Here is a 19,690-nt window from a genome sequence, read left to right as displayed (position 1 = left end):
ACCTACCTTTTATAGAGGATGAAACAGAGGCTCGTATCGGTTAATTGGATTGTGTAAAGTTCTCCAGGGAGGCAGGCACGGAGCCCCAGTAGACAGTGCACATAAGAGTTTCTGTGTCACCTCCAACTGCTAGGAATTCTTCTTTCCAATGTGTCACCTACTTGTTCTCACTTCACATTTTTGTGAGCTGCCTTCAACAAGTAGCTTTCGTTACCTTTCCTATCATTACAAATGACAGAATTAAGCATACTGGCACCTATGCCCCTATCCCTCCATTTTTAGGATAGGTGTCATGTAGTATTATATGAATAACCCATTTACATGCAGTAATACCCACGAACATTTATGTTCCTTATCCTTTTTCACTGTTTTGGTGAAGAAATTTAGTATAATCTACAACAGCAAAAATTATTTTGGTAGATTTTACAGAAACAGGAACTGTACATAAAATCATATCTATTTTTGTGCTCCTAGAAACCAGCACTCAGATTTTATTAATCTTACTTATGCTTATTAATAACTTCCTTGAAAGAAATGCTTGTGATTTGAGGGAGTTTCCCTAATGTAACGTATTCCTTTATTCTCATGCAAACACCACTTTTAAAATGTATTAGATTGGTTCTTGCACAATCTTAATTACTTCCTCTTTTGCCCATTCATTAGGAGCCAGTGGATCTTTTTCTTCTCTTTTTAAACATAAGCTTATGTCTTCGTGGTCAGGAACAAACAATGACATGCCACTCATCCCTACTATCTCAGCCAGCAAGCCACTAAAACATAACTAGCAGTGATTGCACCTGCACTACCAGGCCCCATCTGCGAGACCAGCGTCCAAGAATAAACGCGGTCCTGTGCTGAAGGTGGCTGCCTGGCACCAGCCTGGAACTACATCTCACCTTGTAAATTCAAAGAAGCTGATGTGACAGTGACTGCCCACGCTGATTACAGAGGCACATTTGTTTTTAAATAACACACAAAGGTATCAGTGGCCTACCATCTTTAGACCATCCTAAGCATACGCTTGCAGAACATGATACAGATGACTACTGCCTAGCTTCTGCGAGAATTTTCTGCTTCATTAACAATATCAATGTATTTTTTTCCCTTTCTAAAGTCAGGATGCTAACCAGACAACATTTAGGCACACATAAAGATTCACATGTTGGAAAAAGTAGAAATCTCATTAAAATGATCAGAGCCAAGATGTGCCAAGTGAAATATATAGGTATGTTGCTACAGGACCTATGCCAAAATTGCTAACACCATTTTTATACAGTAATGCAAGAAATTATTACTCATACCTACCTGTTAACATTAACATAAAATTAATTTATGGGGATGTAATATGATTTTTTTTTCCAACTTGTATACTCTTTTCCCCACACATACTCCTTCCCTCCCCAGTAACAATATCACATTTTACCAGAACACTAGATCTTTCCCAGCTTTAGTGAAATTTTCTTTCCTTTTTCCATTTACACACTTCATAAAGATGTTAGCAGTACTTACGTATTGTGATTTATAATCTGGATCATGTAAAGACTCTACATGCACATATGCAAGAATCCCCTCTGACTTCCGGGGGTGCCCCTCTCCTTTCTGCAATCAGTTCATAAAGGAGAAGCAAACTGAACCCTTCAATTTGCCTCTTACTAGCACCACTTCCCCTCGGGATCGAGGAAGATGCTCTGCAACTACTGCTGCTGTTGTGCCACACAGACCTGTCTGCATAAAGTGCTTCCTGGAAAAAGAGGACACAATTTTCTCTGCCTCCCTGTAAATCCCTTCTCTTCCCTTCTGCTCTTTGCCCTTCTCCATTTAGCCAGCCCAGCATGGGTGTACAGGCTGTACTGAGCCATCACAGAGTATTAAGAGCAAAGCACACAGCTTTCTAAGAACAACCAGGGAGATAATGGAAGCAAGCAAGGATTCCTTCATACAGCACTATTACCTTGCTTTGCTTCTACCCCTCTATTCTCCAGGCTTGCTTAATGTATTTTTTACTGAATTAACAAATAAAACAGAGGGAAAGAGAGGCAGTCAGATGTCCACAGGTTTTCCAGTGTTCTGTGAAAAAACTACCTCCTCTCCTCAGGCTGTAGTGAGGAAGGCTAGAATCAGATTTAGGTTCAAAGCTCTTTCTCCCGTAAAACATTCAGAGATTATAATTCAAGCTGATTTAGCATGGGAAGTCATTGTGCATGTGTAAAACTCATTGTTTTCCCTCCAGGACAGAAAACAGCAACACTGCATTTCCAAAACAGCCAAAAGATGCTGGCCTAAATTGTGAGCTGTCTACGATTGCTATCAGTTTGATCCTTTCTTCTATGGAGCATTCAAAAATAATGAGTTGCAAGAATGTCCATATTAAAGGGAAACAGAAATGGTCCATTCTTTTGCCACAGAAACACAAAATTAATTAATTAATAAAAAACCTCTAGAATGTGTTAAGCATGTCCAATTCCAAGAAATGATGAAACAAAGGTATGGTAATCTTTATAAACTTTATAACTGTTGGGTACCCTAAGTTTTACACACACTCCATCTTAATACATTTGTCTACATATTTATTTTCTATTTATAATGATACCAGCCTCCCTAACCCACATTCTTTTTAGCAGTCCCACCAAGAGTATGAACTCACATCACTTGCAATATCTTGCATAATCCAATTTTTTCTTTGCTTAAAATCCTGCATTTTCCACTCCCCTACCATAGACATACAACTATTTAAAATCTGTAAATATTTTTGTATGTTTCTAAACTTTAAAAATATTTTTCTGCTGTTGATTCTGAACATTGGATTGTTAATTCTAACTTTTTTGTAGGAGAAATCTCATTATACAGTAGATTCCACTCCAAACCCAAGCAGCCCTTAGCTTACTTTGAAGGCCTCTAAATATCTCAACCTTAAAGATTATTTAATATAAACTCAGCTATACGATCACTGAGTGTTAACCTTGTCTGCTGTCCAGCCAAACCTGAGAGAAACAATCAGTAATTGTCAATTGCCATTTTCTGCACAGATGGTAAAATGATCTGAAAGTAATCTTTTTGCTTCAGAAAATAATTGTAAGACTGGAAACTTATTTTTTCTTCATGAAAAGCAGAAATGTTGGTAGAAATTTGGTATTATCTTCCTTTTAGAAGAATCTAATGTCTTTTTAATTTTTTTACCATTGTTTGTTCTTAATATACTATGCCCATATTGATTTAATAATATGAAATATTTTATATAATTGGCAAAAAAATCAAGATCTTCTACATTCCAGTCATATACCAAAATTAAACCTAAGAAATCTTGACTTTAGCATAAACAGGACTAAGCCGTTAATTCACATTATTCATCACTATGTATGTACACTGCAAAATTAATTTGATGCGTTAAGTTTGTACTCTGCAGTAGTATTCAGTGGTAAATCCCTCTGGGAGTGTAAAACATTCGAAGAGCGGGTAAGATGTGCCACTGTGTATGGCAGAGTAACTGAATGGAAGACTAAGAACTTTCCACAACATTTTTACAAGAGATTTTGCTGAAAATCACGAGAACCAAGCTCAGCAAAACTACCTGAAACTACTATGAAAAGGGCAGATTAATTCCTCTACTAGTTACCAGGAAAATGAATGTTCCCTTCAGATCGCTTGCTGCATACAAATTTCATCCCTCCGTGCGGGGATGAAGCTGCAGCCGGCTGCCACATTCTTCTCCCCAGCCTCTCATAGCACTTGGAGCACCTGTGACGCTTCGCCAATATTAACAAATGGCTCAGACATAAAATATTGCACACGCCTCGCTAAAAAGCTGGGCTTCCTTGGGACATACCTACTGTAGGAAGCTGTGCTCCTGCCACTGAAAAAGCTATTGATTCATTCCCTCCTTTACACAAAAACATTCTCAACGCTATAGCCAAAGAGGGGAACTCTTCATTTATTCGTGACAAAAGCTGCATTTTGTCAGACTTTTACTTTGTGATAAATACACTCATTGTGCTAAGAGAGCAACAGTTCATAGTTTACATACTCTAAGAGAAAGACTGGAATTATAGTCATGCAAGGAAGACAGTTCTAGCATTAAAACATATTATTTATCTGCAGATTATGACCAACCCTTCTTCCACTATATTGCCCACAGCCCATAAATACATATATATCTATATTTACAGACTAACTACAGACAAATTAACCAAAATCCTCCATAAAGTATGTATCCAAGTGTCAGTTGTTTTGAGGGTGGGAGTAAACTAGTGCAAGTAGGACGAATATCACACTGAGACAGCAGTGTCCACCACCAGCTGCAATTCTCGGCTAGTTCATTAACCAGCTAGAGAGTAAAGAAAAATATCCTCACACAAATTCCCCAAATTCTATTTTTCAAAGCTTTTAGATCTTTGTGTCAATTATTTTAAAATTAGTATCACATTGCAGACCTTTGGCCATAGATGAATACCTCTTACCTAGAAGGCTATCACTACGAAAACAAAACCAGTGGAAAAGTCTTTGGTTTTGCATATTAGCTTCCCCTATTTTTCTGTCCCTTTCTCCTTCCTAAAGCAGTGCTCCATGCCCCCCCACAGTCTGCTCGAGCAACGATGACTCCAAGCTCATCGCAGAAAGGCAGGATGAACAATCCAGCCCTTCACAGCTCGACCGTCCACGTTCGACCGCAAGTTTCCTCCTGAACTTTCTGGTGCGGACATCATAGAAACTACTTATTATTCAGCTGTCAAAGTGCACCTAGCACAGCGTTGCTAGTGGACATACTGACAGGGGAGGCAGCAGTTATCCCATATAGATATATAATATACATATACGCACATACATATATACGTACATCTCCCAGTTAGACAAACTGAAACAGCCTCACAAAACCTCTGGCACCCCCATAAATTGGAGTAATTTGCCAGACTCATCAGATCAGCACTTAGTATCGCAGTGGAAGTATTTATTAACTCTGGATAATAAAGTGAGACACCTCTGCCTCTCGCTTGCCTCGTGGTTGAATCGACATCATGAAGGAGTGAGAGCACACAGAAGGCGAAGGTTCATGCCCAGCAAAGCACCAAGCTCTGAAGTGCCCCTGCAGTCAGTGAATGGATGTACTGTGAAGTTCCCAGTTTTCTCCAGCTGTGACAGCAGCCCTGGTGTGCAGGCAGCCACAGAACTCAAACAGCAGAGTGACTCCATATTCTTGTGAAGAGAGGGTATCTTATTCCCTGTGGAAATAAATGCCAGTCCTCCTATTTCATCCAAGCGCAGGGTCCCATTAAAGTCATTAAAGAGTATGATTCCTTCTCCAGCAGCCTTACAGATAATGACTGTTGGCAGGTTTCTGGTACATATTATGTTAGAGGAAATTATCAGAATGCTAACACTGCAATCTAAGAGGAAAACAAACAAACAGAAATCCCCACAGGGACTTCTAAACATACTAACCCAGAAAATCCATCTTATATTGTTAATAAAATATTGTGCATTAGATTCCAGAAGAAACCTGAAAATGGCACTTGTGCTCCATAGTAAACTAATCACTCACTGTGTCATCAGCTGCTGTTAACAAGCCCCGTCATTGACTTGTACACAAAATTGTAACAGCAGAGCATAGGTATTAGCTTTAATGTAGAAAAATCTCTGTGATAGAACTTAAGTTTGATTGCTAATTAACATTTAGAAGCACACCACCCTGCATTTCTAATCCAATAAAAGTTGCAACTGACTTCTGGAGCTTTTTCTGCTGTAAAGTTAAGAAGTGCCAATATGTCTTTCATTTAGTTCTGATGTACTCCCATCAGAAAACCTGGAGCCTGAAAGCAAGTGGCACTGATGCTGCTATCGTGAGTATGTAATATAACCACCATCCCACAGTGAATAAACACAGAACTGCCCTTCCTTAATGAAGATATCTCTGCTATAAGGAAAGTGGAAGCAAGTTTTGTGTCAAACTACATACCCTCAAAAGAGTGTACAAATCAAAGAGCTGCTGAATAGCCAGCAAGGTCTTATGATAACTGTGTAAATAAATACTCTATAGCAGCGTGGTTTGCAATTAAGCAATACTGTCTGTCATTCAGTAGTACAGAGAAGACAGCCACTGTGCAGAGTCCAGAAAAAAATACAAAGATTCATTTTTAGAGTATAGTTCCATTTCCTTTCTAATTTACAATTTTATATTTAAAGCACAGGGATGTCTGAGTCCTGGAGGTCCTAGTTAACTGGTACTCACTAACTCTAGCCAGATTACTTAGTAAAAAATCCAAGGACTAATCCTTACTGGCATAAATCAGCCTTGCAAACTGCAATCAATTAACCAACTGATTTACACAGGCTAAAATCTTGCCCTGAGCAGCTGGCCACTGGGCACCTGTGTTCCCCATGAACTTCAAGAATGCTTGCAAGAACTATGCAAAGCATTCCAAGCAGCTCATTCTGACCCCCAAATATTCTCTAACCTATTCTTTATTTTTGAAATTCATTGCTCGAGAGTGAAGTTGAGCTTTCTTCTATTCAGTTAACATATGTGTATCACGTTTACTGGAACTCCTCTGATTAGAAACATGAAACAGATTTTTAATGGTGAGGCCACTCCACCTTCTCCACCCACCAGACTGCTGTTGGGAGATCTAGCCACTACCCTTCAATCTTTAGATACCCCAATATGCTCCCCTTTACAGTCAGTGTACCCTCAAGGGAGCTGGAACGGAGGCTACACTTATTCTAGTAACTAACCAGAGCCAGGACATGGGCTCAAGCACTACTACAAAACCAACAATACTGTTCTGTTGTTACAATATATCTCAGCACGATTTTGGCCTCAGGCAACCACCCTTTCTCAGACAACCTACAACTATTGTTTGGGGAACAACAGAGGATGGGCACTGTTCCCCCTAGGCAGTTTGGAAAAGGCTACCTTGTTTTAAGGGGGGGAGTGGGGGTGCATGGGCAAGTGCTGTGACGTGTCACCTGCCTGCAAGACTCGCATCCCTTTCCTGTAGTATTACAAAGTCTCACAGCCCCACAGCCTCTTCCCAGGGCCTAGTACTGACTCTTCCAGCTCCCACAACTGCTTGAACACATCTATTGCATTTCATAGAGAAATTACGTTCAATGGTAAATACTTAAGTGTTATTAGTCGTCCAACAGATCCTTTTCAAAATTTTAGCTCAAGATGGTGCGCAAAGAGTGGTAAAGCAAAGGGCAGTCCTACACCAATTTAGACATATACAGAAAGCTCATAATTTCAGTCACAATCCATAATAGGTCCCCCACCTGCCACTGAATGCAGTCATTCATTCGTACCTTAGAGGCTTGCATTGATGAAGACACACCAGTATGTAAACAATAATTTTATATTGATTTCTCACTGGAGAGTACCTCTGTTCTTCACCAGCCTTTAAACATCATTGCTGAGCAACCCCAAATCATGACTGTCACTACTAACCAACTCACAGATCTTCCCCTGTTTCGCTCCCACCTTTGTCAATGCAGTCTTAAAATGTTCAAGCCTGAATTTTTCTTTCTTTTTTCCCTGACAAAAACACAGTCTTCTTTCACCTTAGACGGACTCAACATAGCCTTTGGAGATTTTTCTCTCCCTTGGATATGAGGGACATTTCTTTTAATAACGTCTCCTTTCCTCCTGCACTCCTGTTGCAAAGCTAGTCCACGTGCCTGTGATTTCCCACTCTACAACACTAAATCTACAGTACTAACCCTCCGTCTCCTTGATTCTCTGCTCATTTTCCCATTTTGCAAATACATTTAATACCCCTAATGCCTTTCAAAAAATATCTGCAGCCCCATTCTGGCAATGTCTTTGATTTCATTTCCTTCCACAGGCTGCCTACACTTCACACAAGTTTCCCTCTGCACCACTTGATGCTGTTTCAAAGAGGAAAGAGTAAAAAGTCCTGAGTAAACATGTTTCACAGACTTAATTGCTAACTGTGGGATGACTGCAATGCCTCCAGAACCTGAGCAAGGGCAGACCAAGAGTCAGATAGAGCAAATATGCCCAGGCCTCCATAGAGATGATGGCTGCTGCAGCTGCTGTAGCTTCTGCCCCTAAAAGAGAAACAGTAGATCTACAGTGGCTAGAAGAAAGACAAAGTAGAAGATGAGCAAGAGCCAAAAGTAGATTGGGGAGGTAATATTCTGAGAGCTCCTGATTGCATGGAGTTACTCCAGATTTGCACCACGTATATGATGTTTGTTTGGGCCAATTTTAATACAAGTCAGGGATGGTCCAAACATACAGGCATATGGGACTAGCCATGCAGGGCAGCACAACTCAAGGAGCAGCAAACCCCTCTACCCCCTATATAGTGCAGGAATTTCAAAGGCAAATAAAAAGGAAGACAAGCTTTTACCTGCCTCAACTGGCAGAAAATCTAGTGCTGACTATGAGGTAAAACAGACACTTACGCACCGCTGGCTATGTCTACAGAAGGGCTCAGGACCATTCTCTGACACTAAGCAGTCCATGTTAGTGCTGTTAAACTCTCTTAGCTTCCAGAAGCAAGTGTCTGCATGCAAACTCCCTGCTGGTAATGGTCCCTATCTATGCTAATTTCCAAACCATCTCCAAGAAACACTTCCGAGAGTGCTACTTGGCCCAGGCCACAAACGTACTAGAAATGGTGCTCACAGTTTAATAGTGTAGCCAATTAAGTTCTAGTGTCCGGGAACATTTCCTGACACTGTTTACTAACATAGACATAGCCTCTGAGAATCTGGGCCTCAGCACCTTCTGTAGAAAACTCATTTACTTGGCAATTAACCTCCCCATTCACATTTACTATACCCCCTTCCTGTCCTCTTCGCAGTCACTTCTGAGAACCAACTCATCTCCACGCCTGCCAGCTGTAATGCCTACACATCTTTGTTCACTGCCCTTCAGAGCGGAGGCAAGGATTCACATTTTTATTGTTTGTTCTACTCACGGTGAAGTACAGTGTACAATTGAAGTACTAAATCACTGTATTTGAGGGCTCATTCTGTTCTTAATATGAAGATCTTATCAAAATATATTAGTACCATCAAGTAGAAAATTGACACCTCTATGTTTCTTAAGATACCACATATCCTTTATAACTCTGTAAGAGATTTGAACCCTACAATTTATCATACAGTATGCTGTAATCAAAAGCATCCATCTTTTTAAGGCTGTCTAATGCCTAATGCCTACATTCACCATCCTTATTAGCCAGAGCTTAGTAGTTTAAACATAACCAAATAAGTACATAACGATGATAGAAAAGAATGGAATTTTTTTTATAACATATCACATGAGCAGCCATACCTTTCATTGTAAAGAGTCAGCTTACAATATCTTTACATGCTTAAAGCTCTTCAGTGTAGGGTGCCACAATTACTTAATCAGTTATCATGCTCAAAGTGCAATCAGGAAGCCAATTAAGATTTATGCAGCTGCTCCCAAACACATCGAAGGACAAGATTTGAATTTTACCTGAACGAATATGGTAAGAAAGGCTGTTAGTGATTTTTCATACTCTTGGTGATCTCAGCCTGCTAACTCTGATTTTGCTGTGGTTTGGGGGGGAAGGAGGGTTGGCTGGTTTGGGGGAGTTTTGCAGTTACTCAAGACTGCAGTATGGTTTGGTACAACAATCAAGCACAGCTAAAAATAGTTTCAAAAGACATTTCAAGTATTTTATTTTAATCATAATTTTACTCTTCAAACAGCGCTATTTGGAGTGTCAGGAAGACCCAATTACTGTAATTAGATATATTTTGGCAAATATCTTAGGGTAAGCAACACATTATTAGGGTTGAAAAAAAAAGTCATTCAAGGTCCTTAATACTTAAGGTTATAAGTGAACCCTAGATAAAGCTAAATATACAGTAGAAAAACTGTTTTTCCACTGGAACATTAGTAGATGTACATACGTAATAAGCCTCATTAGTGATAACTTAAAGAATGGGACTTCAAGAATAGATCATGTTAACAAAACATTTTTGCTCTGGATTTTAAGCATATTTCTCTGCCTTAGTTTTTACTGACTGTGAAGATTATGCAGGCTCTGTTAAATCATCCTGCAAACTTGCTTAAACTGCTGTAAAAAAAAAATTAACTTCTTGTGATTTGCTGTTTATAATCGTCTCTGCTGATGAAAGTTATCATGGATGTAAACCAACATAAATATTTAAAGGCTGATCCCACCACCCGCAGTTATAAAATGCAATCTCCTGTGAAGTCAGGGATTCTTTAAGGTGAGGAAATAATACCTGAACAGATACCCAGGTTAGTAAACCCCATTCTAAAAAGGAACTTAAAAAATAAAAGTTTAGTTGTTCCACTTTCCTTTCCACATTAGAAGTTACATCATGGCATGAAGATGTAACCCTCTCTATTTCAGCCATGACTTTAAGAAACATCTGCTATTTATAATAAAAAAAAATCCTATCACTGCTCCTTTTTTATGTCACAGAATGAAAACCTGTCCCCCAATAATAAGAGAGCTCTACACCTATGCTGCACAGATTTATTAACCTAGCCAAAATGAAAGGCACATCTTTCTCCATCAAGTGTTACTATTTTCAAACATGACATGTACTCTAGGGAATAATTTTAGAGACAGTCTTTCTGATTCTGTTGGGGGGAGGGTTATCTTCTGAGATAAATAACCATAATGTTGCATCTGTATTTTTTGTATTTTAAATTCTAAAATACATACATTATAATGCTAAGAAGTAAAACACATATACTTTAGAATTTATACCTAATAAAAATAACTCCCGTTCTACAGGGTATACAAGACACTACGGTGATAAATTGGTCTTCAGCAGAAAATACTAACGAAATAAAAAATCAGCAAGCTTACATATTTAACACTTATTTCAATACCATTTTTGTTTTATAGGACATGAATAGAATTTCTGCACTAAACAGCACATCTCTGTGATTTTTCTACTGATCATTAGTAACCACAAAAATTTATCACAGGAAACAGAACTTTTAAAAGTGTTCTTTATTTTGTGAGTAAATCACCATCTCCAACACTGTTCAGCCTTCCTTACATTACCTCTTTAACACACTAAATAGCCAAGTATATATTTACCACTCCAATGTAGATCTGAAATCCTTTTATTAGTACTAACCACTTTGCACAGTATTAACCTTTCTTAACGGGGCTCACTAAACTATCTCTCCACCTCAGTTTTGCTATCTTTTCTTTAAAAGAACTAAGTGTATGATTAACACTACAGGAGGAAAATGCTAGTGTCCATGCATCATGTGTGCAACATAACATCCTTAGACTTCTGTAAAGGAACAGCAACAGTAGAGCTTTATAAGGACTACAGTTAAGTATTCAGGTAGCTAGGAAAAGCTGCCTGTGGATTCAATGACATTTACAGGATGCACATTTATTATTTGATACACACAAACTACTTGCATACACATCACATTGCGTGTTTGATTTTTGCTGTATGCCTGCCTACATGACTGTGCTTTAGAATTTTATTTTCCAAACAAATTCTCAACAGCTATGTGACAATTTCTGACCTGGTACTCATCAGACGAGAACCAGCCAGACCTGCAGAGCCATTCCCAGTACTCTGATGGTGTGCGTGTCCCTAGGGCAGGTGCCTGATGCAGTCCCACAGCCGTGCAAGTTGTGGCCACCCTGTTCCTTTTCCTATATCATCATGCCTTCCAGAACAATGGAGCACTAAGAACAGTATCTGAAAATAAGCAGTACCTTTTCCATACAGTGAAATCATTATGATTATCCAGTCCACTGATCTCCAGCCTTAGCTAGTATTTGGACAGTAATATTCACCAAAAAAGCCACATGGGGATCTCTGCACATTCTTTCCTTGTCAACCTGAAATACAGCCCCAGAAGCTTCTTGTAATCAGAGACGAGGGCTCAAGTACAGGCTCAAAATTTCAGGATTTGAAATCAGTTTTCCTGATTAAAGGTGACTAACACAGGAATTACCCTCCTTTTCCTCCTTCTTAGACACCCCCATAGAAAGCATTAGTGGTTAGAGCTTCTCACACCTCACAGAATTTCATTCTTCCACTGAAGATTTGATGATCAGCACAGACAAACAATGACTAGTACAGACAAATGATCTGTACTGCTCACTTTGAAAATCCATAAAAATTACTAAAATTAACATTATAAGAAACTGAATATGAGGATTTTTCTTTGACAATAACATTAAATACATGGAACAGCTTAATAATTGTAAGGGTTTGCATTTCTAGCAGACTCTCCAATCACAGCACTCATACAGATTTAATATGTAATTCTAACCCTTTTAACCCCCAAATCCCATCTGTAAAATATTTTGCTATCAAAGGGAATATTTTAGGAAGTTCTGTTCTTACACCTTCCAATCCAGTTTCACAAGCCTTCCTAATATGATACAATCTAAGTTGGAAATGCAGGCTGCAGACTTGCAGCTGATTACAACTAAGAATTTTCTCAACCTCAAATACATCTTTGCAGTTCACTCTGAGTAGAATATAGATAGAATATTTCTGTTGACACAAATGCACTAAATCTGTTTTAGAATGTGTTCCAGGGAAAACATCAATTGAAAAATTGATATCAACTAGAGTTGATTAATGTATGAATTGTTTCAGAGCTGCATGCAATCTCCCAGCAATAGTTCTATTTCTTTACTTGAACCAGCTTGCCAATTATCATTATGCATAACTATGAAACTGGGACAAAATTTTGATGATGATGTTTACATCTTATCCAGTATGCACATAAATTTAGTCTAGTATAAGGGGAAAAAAAAGCTGTCATTAAAGTATCTTACTACTGGGTACAGAACAATACGTTCTGAGCAGTGAACAGCATTTTCAGGCATGTGTACATACCCCATGACAAATCTTGTAACTCATGCACAGTAGTTGATTTTTCAAGACAAGCAGTGATACATAAAATACAGAAATGCAGGAGTGAACTCCAGATACCTAGTTCTAATACTACAGTGACTGCCTCTGATACCACCTATACAGATTATCATCATAAATCAAACTATTTTAATACTGTGCACTCAGTTTTTGAAGGTTCAAAGGTTAACAACAGAGCTGGTTGAATCTTGAAAAAACTGTGTTTGCAACTGTTGATTTGAATGCTAAATAGCTCTTTTAAAGGCTGTGTCTTTTACCGTTCAGAAATACATGAATGTACAGACCTTTGCATGCACATATGTTTGCAGAATTATTGTTTTCCCACGGTGGAGACCACTTAATTCCTTGCATGGACAAACTAGTTTCTTAGCGGTACTGCACATTTTTGTGAATTTCAGTTCCTGCAGGCCCATTTATGCATCTCTAGTTATCTTTGACATTGACTTGACACCATGATTAACTTAATTTGACCTTTTAAATAAACTATCCCTGATCCAAGATTTTTTACTGATGTAGGAGTAAGAAAACTTTTACAGTAGTATCCTAGATCTTCAGCTCTAAAAGAAGGATTACAGCTTCTGCTGTGTGTTGTTCGAAATGTGATGCACTGTCTTTGGGAGTGAAGACCTTGAGGGCATCATGGAAGATATATCTATAGAAGGAGCCAGGTTTATACAAGTGGATAGAAGCATAAAGCAGCAAAAGTGAATCTCCCACAGGATACAACAGTGGCATTTTAAAATAGCAATATTTCAGTATGCAGATAGAAACATTCTGAATTTCTGTTTTTTTCACATAAAGTCAACATTTTCCCTGGAGGAATATTTTCCCATGCTGTCCTTAAAACTCCCCACAGATTTCCTAATACTGGTGAGAAAAATTACATTGCAGGTAACAATGACTCAAGTCTTCCAAAGTAATCAGGTGAAATGTAACAAAAAGACTTAACAAAGATTCTTGAAAAAGTCTAAATGCCAGAAAAATGCCTTGTAGCCAAGGGCTATAGAGTCCATCAGGGAAGCAGAGGTAGAGGAAAAATATGTGCATTTTGGCGAGTCTTTAAAAGCTTTGTTTTCCTTTTCCATTTAACAACCTTTTGCAAAAAGCTCTTGCAAATCCTTTTTGGCAGGGAGTAAGTAGAATCACATTATGAGATTATTTTGACCATAGTTTTATATCTCAGATGAAATTATCTGCATAAACAAAGTTACCCACTTTATTTAGTCATTAAGAGGTGAAAACAAAAATGCCCTAGTTAGACCAAGCAGCTCTGACATCTTCCCTTATGCCGGTGGGCAAGTCCTCCCATGGACAGCACCTTTGGGGAGAGTCCAAAAAGCAGGGCAGGAACAGGCTGAGCAACAGCCTTTAATGCTTAGTTCATTGAGCCAAAACCAGGCTCTATTTGAGAGAGTGTCTATTTCACAAACAGTAGCACTTTACATAATTTTTTCAAGAGAGCACACAGTGCAGAATAAAAAGAACTGAACTGCTACACTCTGGGTAAGTAAAAACGTGCACAAACTGTGAGAATGCAAACGGACATAACACAGGACTATCTCCATTCTGAAGAAACGTACAAACAAACATTTCCAGATGATCTAGCTTTAAGAACTCTATTCAGGGACCAATAAAAATATTAGATTGCTGGAAAGCCACTGTAAAACATAAAGCACCTGCTTAACATTACTGCTAATTGTGGGAGAAGGAAATGGCCCAGTAGAAATTGGCTGAAGATGATTAAATTTGATTATAATGCTATATACAAAGTGATTCCAACCAATGATGGAATTAGAAGCAAAATATGTACCAAAGCCATACATAACACAAAAACAGGTTTAATAAAAGGCAGGGACAGCAACATTATGTGTGGTTAAAAATGCATTTAAGTATTTTCTAAAGGCTCACTCTCTCTCATGTGTTGCACAAATTCACAGAAAGCACAGTAAGAAGAACCACAAAATCAGGAAATAAGTTCACCTCAAAGTTTAGTGTGGGCTGCATGACTGTTTATATTCTACAGAATGATGGAGGTATTACAGCTGGCAGGAAACACACTCAGCCCAGGCCAGCAGCAGGAAAATGAAGTGCCTAGAAGCAATGACATTAGAAATAGATAAATGGGAGTGCCTTCCCTCAGTTTTTGTACTGTTTTGTACAAACGCAGGTAGCTTCGACAGCATGTTCTATGCTTTCAGCAGAACGTGCACGGTTTCCCCCGGCAGGTGGCCTCTTCTGCTCTAGGTAGGTCCCAGAGGCTGTTGGCACAGAGGAGTGAAGGTACTACTTTCCATTTTCTTTCCTATTTCTCCCTCTTTTTCTTTCTACATTATTTTGCTAATATGGTTAGGTTTTTTTTCTTTTCCTTCCACAGAAGCTATCCAAACCAGATTACCTATTGGAGATGTTTGTTCATTATTTGTTTCTTTATAGAATATTTCTTAATAAAAGTTTTACTTCCTGTGCATTTCCTCTGATAGTGCCTATAGCATAGCCTTCTTCTCTTTCTGAGCTGTTTTAGAGTAGAGACACAGCACTGAGGGATGACATGATCAGAGACTCCCATGTTATTTGGTCTTCCAGCTAGTCACCCAGATACACACTGGATCCCTCCTTTTAACCTGCTGCCACCTAGACCACATTACGTAACATACACATTCAGCATGCTAGCCTGTAAATTGCTTTCTCACAATTTCCCACACCTGTGTTTGGTACACATCTCTCCTTGCTGGTGGCAAACAAAACTGGCATTCTTTGTTCAGGACTCAGTCATGCTACAATTTCCCCTTCATGTTCAGGCAGATGGGGAACTGCTTTTGCCATGGTCTTGCTGTTCTCTATTTATGGTCCCTAATTCCTCAAGCAGGCTTTCACTTTCTGAGAAGTTTCTACGTGCCAATGTTGCTATCTGCTACAAAGAGTAGCAAGGCGTTACTCAGTCCTGGTTACACTTGCTTTCGTGCTGGAAGAGCGTATTTGTGGCCTAGGACCACCTAAACAAACCTTACTTCCAAGTACCCGGAATGCACTTATTTAGAACTACTGGGATATTTGTGCAGATTGACCTCTGGACACAGGGTGAGAGCTCTGCTGCTGAAAATGTTGCTCTGTGTAACAGAGAATCATCCTTTCCTCCCCAACACCTCCCCATCCCCAAGAAATTAAGCAAGCACTAAATGCAACCGAGCAGCTGTTTGACAGCCTGACTAGAAAACTGCTTAGTGAATTACATGAAAAATAGTGTATTCAACTGAAACTGCATTGAGCCACAGAACAACACAAGAACAATTAGGCAAGATGAAAACTGGCTAAGGTATTGGGACTTCTATTTCCTTCAAAATATAAAGCAATCTTTTAAACAAGAAGTGAAGGAGACTCTGCTCATATCTCGCCTGAAAAGCCACAAGCAGAACAGTGCACTCTAATAACATCATTGGCTCAGAAATGATTCAGAAGCAAGGGGGCCATCTGCTGAATTCCCAGTACCATTTTCTGCTGTATCCTGAAAGATTTTCTTTGAAAGTTCCACAGCCGAGTCCTTTCCAGTGCCTGTTTTGCTAGGCTTGTGAGCTGTGACAGAATCACCCATGGAGCAGGTTTGGCGGCAGGTGAATATTACAGTACATCTGTCATGACTGCAAAAACTACCACCAGTACACTGATCAATGTAATCTATTCAGGGCTCAAAAATCCTGTAGACAATATCATTAGTCTAAAATAAATGCAAGATTTCTGCAACATAATGTATTTCATTGAACAGAAATTCCTGGAGTCAAAAAACTTCCTAACACTTCTTCGTAAGATGTTCGTGAACATATTTTTTCCCAGATAAAAATCAAAAAGCTTCATAACAGAATCGATTCTCTGCAATAAGTAGCTTCCTCCTTCTGCTCCCTGTCCTTTACTCTCAGTAATGTTGGCATCAGGCTCGAACTCAATATTGTCTTTCCTGTGCAAGTCTATCACAACACTATTGATACACGACTCACTGGTGACTGCTTCTAATTTAATTCCACCCTTTCTGAATTCATTACCATTACCTTCAGATCCCAACTTCAAAGCGTTCATAGCTAGTTCCTTTTCCAATGTGTGGAAGTGGGCAAAGGAAAGGCGGAAGATTAAGAAGATTTTATGACAACTTCACCATGCTACCTCACATTTATACACACGAATGAGGTGCACAGTCTTTGTAGTCTTACATTCCTTGTTCTTCTTACTACTGCCACATCTAAAGGTCTCTCTGCATACAAGAAAGAAGGACTGGTCTTGTTTTTGACAAAATAATAGTAAAGTATGCTAAATAAATACTATGAAAGCATCCTGACTGAAAAACCCTTGTTCACATAACCATGAAATTTGATAAAGGTATTTAAAATATTCACTACCATTCTCATTTCTGAAAGCACAGCCTTAAGTCTACTGACATTTCATGGTCTGTTAATACATAACACTTTAAATATAGAAAGGTACACATTATGCATTAAAGACTATGTAGACTCAAGCATGAGATAGTTTATAGTGCACAAATATAGGATTGTTTAATGGTACAAATTATAAAATCGAGTATTCAAGATTACTTTGAAGTTCAGCATTTTAAAAATGACTGCAAGACATAGCCTGTACCTTTCAAAGTTATAATTGGGAGGTATTTAATAAAAACACAAGCACAGGGAATACAAATAGATGCCAGTTCCTTATGACTCCCTTACTAAAAATTTAACTCATAGCTTATTTCAAAAGAAAATGAAAATAGTATTTTTTTTAAATGTGTGTAAAAAAAGTGTGTGTGAACGTGGGTACCTCAATTAGTACTAAATCTTAATATACATGACTCCTTCTTCCATAATGTGAAAATGTATCCAGGTTTTGTTCTCTTTTCATCGTTCCAAATCTCATACACTTTGATACACAAGAAGGATATAGTTGGAAAGCTGGTAGGCACATGCAAATTAATCTAGAGAATCACTGCTTTCAGTATTTAATAGCACACTATTATCTAGTTTGCCAACTAAGTATCCGTTATTTTTCTGTTAGACACACAAATAAAAATATGAAACAGTATATGTAAAAGCAGGATTAAAAGTTAAATAATGGACACTTAAAAACATGAGTTCTAAAGCTATAGTTACCCAACATTAATAAAAAGTTAATTTTTTATGTATCTGTAGTCCCATAAACTGCCTGCTGCCCAGGACTTAGTCTAGTATCTCAAAAGCCTGACTAACTGCAAATTGTGGCCACGAAAAAGGAGAAGTAAGGAAAAAAACAAAACAGAAATACATGGGAAGAAGTGAAAGTTTTCCCTCAAAAATTCAGAATGAAAGCTAAGGACCACAAAAATTCAATCCAATAGATGTGGTCCCAAACATTATATTTCACAAATGTAAAGTATCCCACCTTCTGGCCATGTAAATCTCAAAAACAAGAGGTTCTGTTTTCATGGAAAGCAAGACAAGGTGGGCTTACTACTTGTTTCAAACTCTGGAAAGCTGACAAAAAAGAATGTGTGTATGTGGTGAAAGCGACATGAGGTTATTTTCAACTTTCTAATTATTATTTTAGTTTTTTTTCTTTCCCACTAAACTCAATATAGTTGACCTCATACTAAGATGCTCCAATTTTAAGTAAAGCCTAAGCATCTTTCAACTCCGTCTCCATACATTAAGTCTTTTTAAACAATAAGAAAAATCCAAACAGCTTTTTCTTGGGCGTTTTTTGCTCTAATATTTGCATTTCAACAAAAATTTCTCTCAGCTTCGTAAAGAACTATCTCAAAAATGATGATCTGTTAATCGAGTCAGACAATTACATTTATTTCATTAAGTGTTTAGGTTGAGGGAGTCATGCGCATACTCACTAGGTAGCTAGAAAAGGAAAGAAGCTGGAAAGTGAAGGATAATAGATTTGTTCCATACTACTGTTTTAGGGATAATACTTCCCTAAGATAATAGGGATACTATCCCTACATCTTCTGACACTTCTTCTGCTTGACATGAATGTCAGTTGTTACAGTGCTACTAAACATAAAGTATTTACAATCAGGCTTCTTCCCACTTTAGATCTTTGAGATCTTTTCCTTTTTACCTCTATAATATTGGGCAGAAATCTCACGTAACACCTGATCTCAACACCTCCTGCATTTCAGAAGGATCCACACACTACGGCAGATCAGATCCATGGGTCAGAGAACCTAAACGCAGCTTAGTGTCTGATCGATGGCACCTACAGTGCAGTTTTATTATATTGCACAAGAAAAATACAACAGTACAAGCAAAGAACCTGTAGCTGCTGTATCAGAATCATGACACATGACACAGAAGAGATTTCAGGAGTACAGTGAAATATTTGTCATGTTACTTCAGTCCATCATGAAAAGTCAAGAACCAGCAAGCAGAGATTTCGTCATTACAAGTTTCCAAAATGCGTTTGGCACGTACATGTGTTACGAAGGGAGATCTGGCCCTGCTAAGGCCGGCAGGAGCACGATCAGCGGGACCGGGGCCTCGCTGGCACCTCTGCACGCTGGCACTGAGGGCCACGGGCCAGTGTCCCCAAGTATGTTACGCATTCAGCTGAGGTACTTTGACAGGGAAAGTTAACTCGCTGCTACGGAACCGTTTACGATGCTGCCACCATGGCCGTTAGGTAAAACGCCTCTCGGTGCCTCCTGCGCGCTCCCGGCCCGGCGGCTCCCCTCAGGGCGTCCCGCTGCCCCCCGCGCCACCCCCGCCCCGCGCAGGGACATGGCGGCTCCCCTCAGGGCGTCCCGCTGCCCCCCGCGCCACCCCCGCCCCGCGCA

General features: G+C 39.0%; 1 protein-coding gene across 1 annotated transcript in view; it reads right to left on the bottom strand.

Annotated features, from left to right (window-relative positions):
* The window catches only part of ZNF804B (zinc finger protein 804B), a 250,123-nt gene that overhangs the window by 229,449 nt on the left and 984 nt on the right, over positions 1-19,690 (bottom strand). The window lies entirely within an intron of this gene.

This window comes from Dromaius novaehollandiae, chromosome 2 (assembly GCF_036370855.1).
Source record: "Dromaius novaehollandiae isolate bDroNov1 chromosome 2, bDroNov1.hap1, whole genome shotgun sequence".
Lineage (NCBI taxonomy): Eukaryota > Metazoa > Chordata > Aves > Casuariiformes > Dromaiidae > Dromaius > Dromaius novaehollandiae.
The sequence above is the reverse complement of the archived record's forward strand: the minus strand, read 5'-3'. Positions and strand labels throughout refer to the sequence as shown.